We start from the raw sequence: 9,621 nt of genomic DNA on the forward strand, positions 1-9,621 counted from the left end.
CAGTGAGCTTTTCTTTGAGATGCCTCAACACACACATACATGCACAAAACCCTGATTAATTGGTCAAACAATGTGACTCTTGGAAGTCTTTAGTATTTATATTTTTTATGTAATTTTGCCCAAGAGTGTAGTACAGTATATAGAATATATACAGCTCTGTATAAAAAAAAAATAAAAAAAAAGTTTCACTGGCTTTCCTATTTATAGGTATGTGAACCCGTAACGCATATTTTTCCAACCTTAAACCCATAGAAGTGCACTGGAACGGCAGTCAAACCTGTGACTTCACACCTGTGAACTCGTACTAGATCGATTCGATTTACTCCGAGTTCTAACGTCACATCATTGGCAGCCCCTACACACAGATAATATTGCCTACGGATGCAGTGTTTATACAAGTGGTACACGTATTAAAAAAAAAAAAAAAAAAAAAAAAACCTATTTTAGGACAATGTAACATTGCAATAAAATTAATCTAGCTACAATTCCTTGTGCTCAGGAAGTTTGGCATGACAACGACAAAGTCGTTAATCGTCGTTTGAAATCTGGACTTGCGAGCCCAAAAACCGGCCTGAGACGCAGCATACCGTATTTTCCAGACTATAAGTTGCACTTTTTTTTCATAGTTTGGCTGGTCCTGCGACTTATAGTCAGGTGCGACTTATCAAAATTAATTTGACATGAACCAAGAGAAATGAACCAAGAGAAAACATTAGCATCTAAAGCCGCGAGAGGTCCTCTCACTGTAGACGGCTGTAGACGGTAATGTTTTCTCTTGGTGCTTAGTTCTAAATCAATGCGACTTATAGTCCAATGCGACTTATATATGTTTTTTCCTCGTCATGACGTATTTTTGGACTGATGCCACTTATACTCAGGTGCGACTTATAGTCTGGAAAATACAGTAATTTTGGGTTGTTGGTTGACTTTTTGCCACTCCTGGCACAAAACTTAAAGGGTTAGTTCATCGAAAAATCATAATTGTTATTAATAACTCACCCTCATGTCGTTCCAAACCCGTGAGACCTCCGTTTATCTTTGGAAAACAGTTTAAGATTTTTTAGATTTAGTCCGAGAGCTCTCAGTCCCTCCATTGAAACTCTGTGTACGTCTACTGTCCATGTCCAGAAAGGTAAGAAAAACATCAAAGTAGTCCATGTCAAATCAGAGGGTCAGTTAGAATTTTTTGAAGCATCGAAAATTCATTTTGGTCCAAAAATAGCAAAAAACTACGAATTTATTCAGTCTTTTCTTCTGTGTCTGTTGTGAGAGAGTTCAAAACAAAGCAGTTTGTGATATCCGGTTTGCAAACGAATCATTCGATGTAACCTCTTTTTGAAGCTTTTTTTGGATCTTTTTGAACCAGTTCACCAAATCGAACTGAATCGTTTTAAACGGCTAGCGTCTTCAATACGCATTAATCCACAAATGACTTAAGCGGTTAACTTTTTTTAATGTGGCTGACACTTCCTCCGAGTTAAAACCAATATCCCGGAATAATTCATGTACTCAAACAGTACACTGACTGAACTGCTGTGAAGAGAGAACTGAAGATGAACACCGAGCCGAGCCAGATAACAAGGACATGCTCTCTCTAGGGCTGCATTTACACTTGGCATTAACATGCGACCTGTATCCGGATGTTGTCCATATACACATTGAAAAGACAAGTGTAAACGTGATTCTGATCGGAATGTTTTCTGATCAGTGTGTCCTGGTCCAGAGGTAGTCGAGGACGCATTGTGATCGGATCTCATTATAATGTAAACGCAATCCAGCCATCGTGTCTGCATTCGCATGTTTACATCATGCAAAACCCAGCCCCCTCTCGCAAACTTTAAAAATTTTTTTAAAAAAAAAAAGCGGCTTGGGTTTTTAATACTAAATATGGTCCTTTTATTTGGTTTGCACATATTTGCTGACGTATAATTATTTTTAAGGTAAAGAACTGCTCTTTTTAATTGCCAATTAAGATCGTATTGTTACATAGTCTGAATCCAATGTGGATTTACACATTTACATTTAGCAGATGCTATTATCCAAAGTGACTTACAGTGAATTCAGGATATACAATTATTTTTTTTTCCACCAGTTTGTGTGTTTCTGGGAATTAAACTATGGGCTGAAATATGTGCCACCAGAAACTGAATTTGAATTGCTAAACTTGAATAATTGCATTTAATAACTGAATTTGAATAACCTAATTTGAAAGTGTATTGTTTAATTTGAATCATTGCATTGAAAATCTGAATCTGAATTGTATAATTTGAAATTGTATTTATTCAAAAACTGAATCTGAATTGTAGCCGAATAAATTTGTCCAATAAAATTTGATCCTCACTTAAAAATAAACTCTCTATATATCTTCACATTCACTTCTCACAATTCAGATTCAGTTCTCAAATTCAATTTCAAGTTACTGAGACAGACATCCGGGTAGTTGGAGGATGAAGGAAGAGCAATCGAGCACAGATCGATAGATCGCGTTCATTGGCGCACAGGAGCCAATCAGAACCTATGTTTTGAAGCATAGTACGTACCCACCATGAAACAAGGAAGAAGTGCTTGCCTTGCCGACTGACTTGACCACCATGGATCCGGTGTGATAAGAGATCACGAGGTCATTCCACCAGCTGGGCACAGTCTAGGAAAAGGTCAGTGAGAGTGATTTTGAACTTCTTTGGGATGGCACCACGAGGTGTCGTTCACTTGCAAAGCGCAAACTTCTGGAGGGCACATAAGATTTAACCAGTGAGTTTTGGTATGTTGGTGCCATGCCAGTGGTCGTAATAAGTGTAATAATTAATTACGTTGTTATATATGGTTTTGCTTACAGGCAGTTAATGTACTGTAATTACTGATTGTCTATTATTTAAGAAACTATCATACAGTAATTATCACACTATTTAAATTATGATGACAGAAATTACAATTGTAATTGAGTTTAACACATATAACACAGTACATAAAAAGGACATTATAATAATAATTCTACTGATTTTTTTTTTTTTTACATATAAATGTTCAAGCAATATGCACACTATCAATGTAAGCCATTTATACAGTTTTCGAAATACATAACATTTCAAAGAATCTTTACAGAAAGACATACTGTTGTGTCTATATGGTCAAAAACACCCTCACTATTTTAATAGTTGGTGCTAAATGCTTTAGTCTTCATACATACAGCAAGCAAGCCATAGGCAACAGTGGTTAATAAAGAAAAATCTGCAAGATGTAGATAATGGAGTAAAAAACCTTTGGAGAAACCAGACTAATCAAAAACACTGGGGACCAGTTCTCCTCTGTATATTCAGTTTGAACATTTGGTACAATGTCAATAGTAGTTAACAGGGTTACTGCATTGATTCAGCTGTAAGGTTAAAGGTTAATTGTGCTATGTACAGGCAGAAACATTGTTTTCTCTGTGGCCCAGGTGATGCAGGCAGTGTTAGTGAAGAGTTCTAAGGTGCAGTCATCCATCAATGAATTCTTGCTGTTTTGCTGAAACTGGAAACAGTTCATCCTATGTGAAGTCCATTGTGGAAGATTGGGGAATCATCAGTCTCAACTAGCTCCAGAGTGTCTCGGGACAGAGCTTCTGTGGTAAAGAAAAATATAAAAATGTTTAGGAACTGTAATATAATAACAATAATTATTTCCTCTCTGCCGGTGTAATATACAGTACAGTATGCTGGAAGACTTTCTTGACATCATGCAGAACGGGGTCAGAAGACATCAGAAGCAGGAATCATCAAAAATCATTGTTAACCGTAGAGCATCGGTTTACAAATCTTTCAAAATCAAGTTATGATTTATGTGTATGTTGTTATAAAAACAATTAAACAGACATAAATGTAATCTGTTCAACTCAGTCTATTTTGCATTCAAACATTGCTTTAAATTCTTTCACTTTCCTCTTGTTTCTCAGAAACTGTGGTGTATGTACGTGAATTATTCTTCCTCTTGCATATTTTTGCCATTTACTTTTTTGTTGCTTCTGTAGGGTCATCGCTTACAGGTGATCCCTGGATTCTTTGACATGATATGAGGTACTTGGCCCCAAAAGTTTAAGAGTCTTAGGTTATTTACATTTGAAGGAGAATATAGAAGCGTACAAACCTAGAAATGCTCACTTTTGTTTTGAAGTTGAAGGAATGAAGTCAGCTTTGCTGAAATGACAAAACACAAGAATGAAATATAATGTAAAATTAAAATGTAAAAATGTGTACAATAAACTCAGTACAGAAGCCACATATAAAAGTTTAAGTTTAAGTTAAAAGGTGGACTTTTGAGAGAAAGTAATTTTGCTATGGTCAGGACAAACTGATCAATAATAATCATATGGGAAAAGTGACAACCAAAAAAAAAACCTTTGTACTGTTGAAAATAAATGTACATCACACAGCACAGTGAGCCTTTATGGTAACAGCTCAGTCAATTTAAAAAGCATTAAATCTAACTGGTCAATGCATTAATCCACTGGTGGGGAGACGGATGCTTGGAGGGATAGATCTAACTAAAATGCGACAATATATTGACTTTTTTTATTGACTAAAAAAATATACTAAAGTTTGATGTTGGGCACTGGGCCCAACAGGACCATGGGAAGGTATTGCATCTGTGAGCAAATATGTTGAATTGACTACTTCTGAGTTGTCTCCTTGTCAAAACATAGTGAGACATACAGGCTTACTACTCTCTCTCTCCCTCTTAGTAAGCAGTACCCTGACAATGACAATCACGAGGAGTAGTTATCGTAAATAATCACGCTGAAGACATGACCAGTCTACTTGGCGGCAACAACATTTTCACCGGAGGAAGAGGCAAATGCTTAGAAATAATAAACGCCAAGCAAAGATGTTGTTACCAGAGCTAGTACATAACCACAAAAACGTGGGATAATAGCTACTGTGTTTGCAACACATCGAGAAAGATGTAATTTCCCCCGTTTCTACAAAACAGCTACACCATTAAACTAAAGATCGTTAGATCGTGAAAAAAAAAATTGTCATTACCATATTTGTCCCAGGCGGATCCATGGTTGTCAAGTCAGTCGGCAAGGCAAGCACTTCTTCCTTGTTTCATGGTGGGTACGTACTTTGCTTCAAAACGTAGGTGCTGATTGGCTCCTGTGCGCCAATGAACGCGATCTATCGATCTGGGCTGGATTGCTCTTCCTTCATCCTCCAACTACCCGGATGTCTGTCTCAGTAACTTGAAATTGAATTTGAGAACTGAATCTGAATTGTGAGAAGTGAATGTGAAGATATATAGAGAGTTTAACTTTAAGTGAGGATCAAATTTTGTTGGACAAATTTTATTCGACCACAATTCAGATTCTGTTTTTGAATAAATACAATTTCAAATTATACAATTCAGATTCAGATTTTCAATGCAATGATTCAAATTAAACAATACACTTTCAAATTATGTTATTCAAATTCAGTTATTCAATGCAATTATTCAAGTTTAGCAATTCAAATTCAGTTTCTAGTGGCACATATTTCAGCCCATATTAAACCTACAACGTTTATGCTGCCAGCAATGCTCTACCACTGAGCCACAGAAACACCTGTCAGTTTTTGACTGAGAAGGTAAAGCTCTCCTCTACTCTTTTAGTGAAGAAAAAGTACAGTACATACTGTGTGTAGGCTACCAGAATGGACAAACTTTATGACCTATATCATGTTATACAAATGTTATACAAAGCTGTCTTTCGTCTTATGTAGGTCTTCAACATGTATCCTGTCATGGTTAGCTGGACTGTAAATAATTTTGACATCTTCCACATTTCACTGAATTTAATTTACTACGTAAATAATATATTATATATTATCTCTGTCCCATTACAGATTTTTTCTGGCATCCCTCCTCAACCTCAACTCCTCACTCCTAACTTACCCCAGCTTGGTGATATGGGGAGTTCTCTGGGTCCGGGGTATATTGTAAGTTTGGAGCCCATGCATAATATGCTGTCTATTTGCTCAATCTGATTATATTTAGGTGCAAACTCATGAAACACAAAATTCAGAATAATTTAAGAATAAAATCTATAATAAAATCTGTAATCAGGATTCAAAGACAAAATGTTTGATTAGAAGTGATCTTTTGTGAATTGTCTGTCCATCATCTATGTGTTTTGCATGTGTCAGTTCAGGAAATTATTAACATTGTGCTATATCTTAATTTTTATTTATGTATTGTATATTTACATTTTACCCAATACATTTTAACTAATAAAATATTTCTTAAATACTTAAGCTATTCAATTTCTGGTTGACTTTACTTAAAGCAGAGGTTCTTAATTTATGAGGACTATTGGTCCTCATGATCCCGCTTTGCATATTTTGCATGTCTCATGTTTAATTAACACATGATTCAAATCACCAGCTCATTAGAATAGAGCTACATGTATGAACTGTGTAGGGACCATATCAGTGAAAACACAGTGTTCACTGTTTTTGAAAACCTAAAGTATACCTATAGTCTGAATTTTCAAATGTAGTAAAAATGTACTAATTTAAATTTATTCAGAGTAAATAAAAGATATGTCGATCTAATTTTTGATGATGACAGGGCCTGGATGGATGTCTTCATTGTTGTAGTGACAGTCTGTCAACCCTGAACTTGCCATCACAGTTTAGCCTTCTTTTATTTGAACACATGACACTGTATAAGCTTACCTTATAGCTTCTTATTGCCCGCTGTAACAATCTCAAACAAACTGCTGAAAAACAGTGAGTGACACCAATAAATATGACCCCACAATTAGCGGGACCGTATACATAATATGCAGGGCTGCCAACTCATGAGTTAAACTTGAGAGTTCCCACAAATTGGGTGGAGTGTGTTTTACTGTGGTTGTTTTGTTCTTAAACAATGTAATTAAAAAAATTACAGGCATGCTTAGTAGTTAAAGTCACAGTGACTGGTACTGTTTTTATTATAAAGTGACGTGACATTCAGCCAAGTATGGTGACCCATACTCAGAATTTGTGCATTGCTCTGCATTTAACCCATCCAAAGTGCACACAGACAGAGCAGTGAACACACACTGAACACCCAGCCGGAGCAGTGGGCAGCCATTTATGCTGCGGCGCCCGGGGAGCAGTTGGGGGTTCAGTGCCTTGCAGTCGTGGTATTGCCGGCCCAAGATTCGAACCCACAACCCTTAGGAGTCAAACTCTCTAACCACTATGCCATGACTTCCCCATATTATATTATGGAATGCTGCAAAATAAATGCTTTTTCACCACAACAAGAATAGCAGTGCATGGTGAGAGAATTACAAGATTTTTACCAAGTCATTACTTTAACAAATAATTGCAAAATTATAATTAAAATATTTTTCTATAAATCTATCAGTATGCATTTCCATTGCGTAAAGCGGTTTATTTATCAAATTATATTTATAAAAATTAAAAGCTGTTACTTCATTGTGATCTCACAAAGTTCTGTTATAATCAAATCAAGCTTGCACAATGAATATCTTTTTGTTGTCTCTACACTGTTATATTGAGAGGATTTCTTACTTTTGAGTTGAGTGGATTCTGTCTAACTTGAATGCCTCTGATTGGCCATTGCTTTCATGAAATCAAACATATGTCTGTGAATGTCTTTATTGCTCAGGGCTACAAAAACGTGTTTGTCTTTCAGGCACTCGGTTGTATTTTGGGTTGTAAAATTGCGGGTGATACAGAAAAAAAAAAAAAAGACCACATATCACTCAGGTAAAAGCCGGCTGGAACTGGAGTGTGTAAACTAAGACGACATTTCTCTGTTACATCTGGAAAATGAACAAATTGAGACTGTAAGGTCTGTAAAATAAATATAAGTTTTGACTATGGAATTAGCTGCAACACATTTCCCAACATCTCTGTACTGTACTTTTCTCGGTTAAACTCTTGACCATCATACCAATATTTTCATTTCCATGGGCACAAAATTTTTTGATGATGCTCTTATCTCCATTGATACCTTTATTAGTTTGTGTCCTGCCAAAAAGAACATGTTTGTCTGTTATACTGTCTTCCAGCAATGCATTAAATCAAGTATAAATTCAGTCAAGAATAATTAAATCTCATATAAGCATCTTGTCTATTAGTCAAATGGTTTCTATAACCGCCCATACAGTGGTACACAAGGGCACTGCAAGGGGACAGCAACATGTTTCTCCAGTACGGGGATCTTTGTATTCACAGCAACAGTCTCCTGTTCCCATTCTCTCTAGTCCATTCTTGTCCCACTTCACTTCACCGTTTCACTCAACCTGGTCTTATTTGGTCCTGGTCCCTCATAATATCCATTAAAGTACACCCTTTCAGAGTTAGTATCTCTGTGATGCTTCAGGACCTGCACAGCTTCACTGGAGTGAATTAGACGCACAGCCACCTGAGCTTCACCGACCCACGGCAGGAGGAGACGCACCGAGTAGGAGCCGTTGAGCAGGTCCCGCACCTCCCCAAACACACTGGCCTGTGACAGAGGAACATTCTCAATGCAACTCTCTCTCTCTGATCCAGGTGCAGAGTTTAAATACAACAGATTAGTAGTTCCAGTAAAATAGCGTTTACAGTCACTGACCTTAGTTTTAGACCAGAACAGCTTGGCTTGAAAAAAGTCGCCTCCATAACTCTTGAATTTATTCTCAATGTCCTTTGCGTGCACCATAAAGTTAAAAGTTAAATTCTTTTCCAATTTGGTAGCTGTCTTTCAGGTTCGCTTTGGTGAATGTTGTGTGAGCTGGACTAGTACTCATGGACACATTTGTGATTGATCTGTCTGGCTCTGCCCATTTAATAGCCTGCTGTAACCTGGAGTAGGCATCTGAACTGATTCCTAATTCAGAATAAAAAGAGCTTATTTGTGTTTGAAAACTGATTCCTGAATTGATTTCTGCAGAAGAGCTGGAGTTTGAGGTGTTACAGTTGTTGTGGAACAAAGGGGAAATAAGGAGCTGTTCCTTTAATGTTGTAAGGACGTAAATTGTAGTACGAGCGGAAGGGAATTATGGGTGGAGTAGTCCGGAACACGCATGCTGGGGTGTACAGCATTGAATAGAGCGGATATGTATGTTTCCTTGTTTTCTGTTGTTTTCATTAGAGATGTGCTGGGTAGTTGTGTTCACTGCAACATTGTGGGTCATGTGGATGCATGCCGGAGAGACCAATAAAACAGCATACTCAGAACACTTTGTATAACTCATCTTTTGCACGGACTTGAGTAACTGGTAAACTGTTACGCACACACATACGGCTGCCGAGACAGAGAGCGCCGAAGTAAAAAAAAAAGATACCAATTGGGGGCATCGTCCGGGATCTTGTTCGTCGCATTCGGTGAGTTATATGGACAATCTGTAAACTGAAGCAGATGTTATCAAGAGAGAGAGAGAGCAACATGACAGATCGTGGGAGAGCGGGGATGACGGGAAAATACTCTCATACAAATAAGAGCAGTCAATTGAACCCTGCTATGTCTGTAATGACGGGGAATGAGGAAAAACGGACGCACATCTCATTCGTGGATTGGTTAAATGAATTGGATGTTCAAGTGTCCAATAGTGAAAGTAAAAATAATCCGTTCAAGCAAAGTTTTGTCCCTTGCCCTCAATCAGCTACA

The 9,621-nt window shown here is 37.3% G+C and overlaps 1 pseudogene; it reads right to left on the bottom strand.

The window, feature by feature from the left end:
- Positions 1-7,557: 7,557 nt before the first annotated feature.
- Positions 7,558-9,311, bottom strand: LOC132107589 (NXPE family member 2-like; annotated as a pseudogene).
- Between the last annotated feature and the right edge of the window lie 310 nt (positions 9,312-9,621).

This window comes from Carassius carassius, chromosome 28 (assembly GCF_963082965.1).
Source record: "Carassius carassius chromosome 28, fCarCar2.1, whole genome shotgun sequence".
NCBI classification, from domain to species: Eukaryota; Metazoa; Chordata; class Actinopteri; order Cypriniformes; family Cyprinidae; genus Carassius; species Carassius carassius.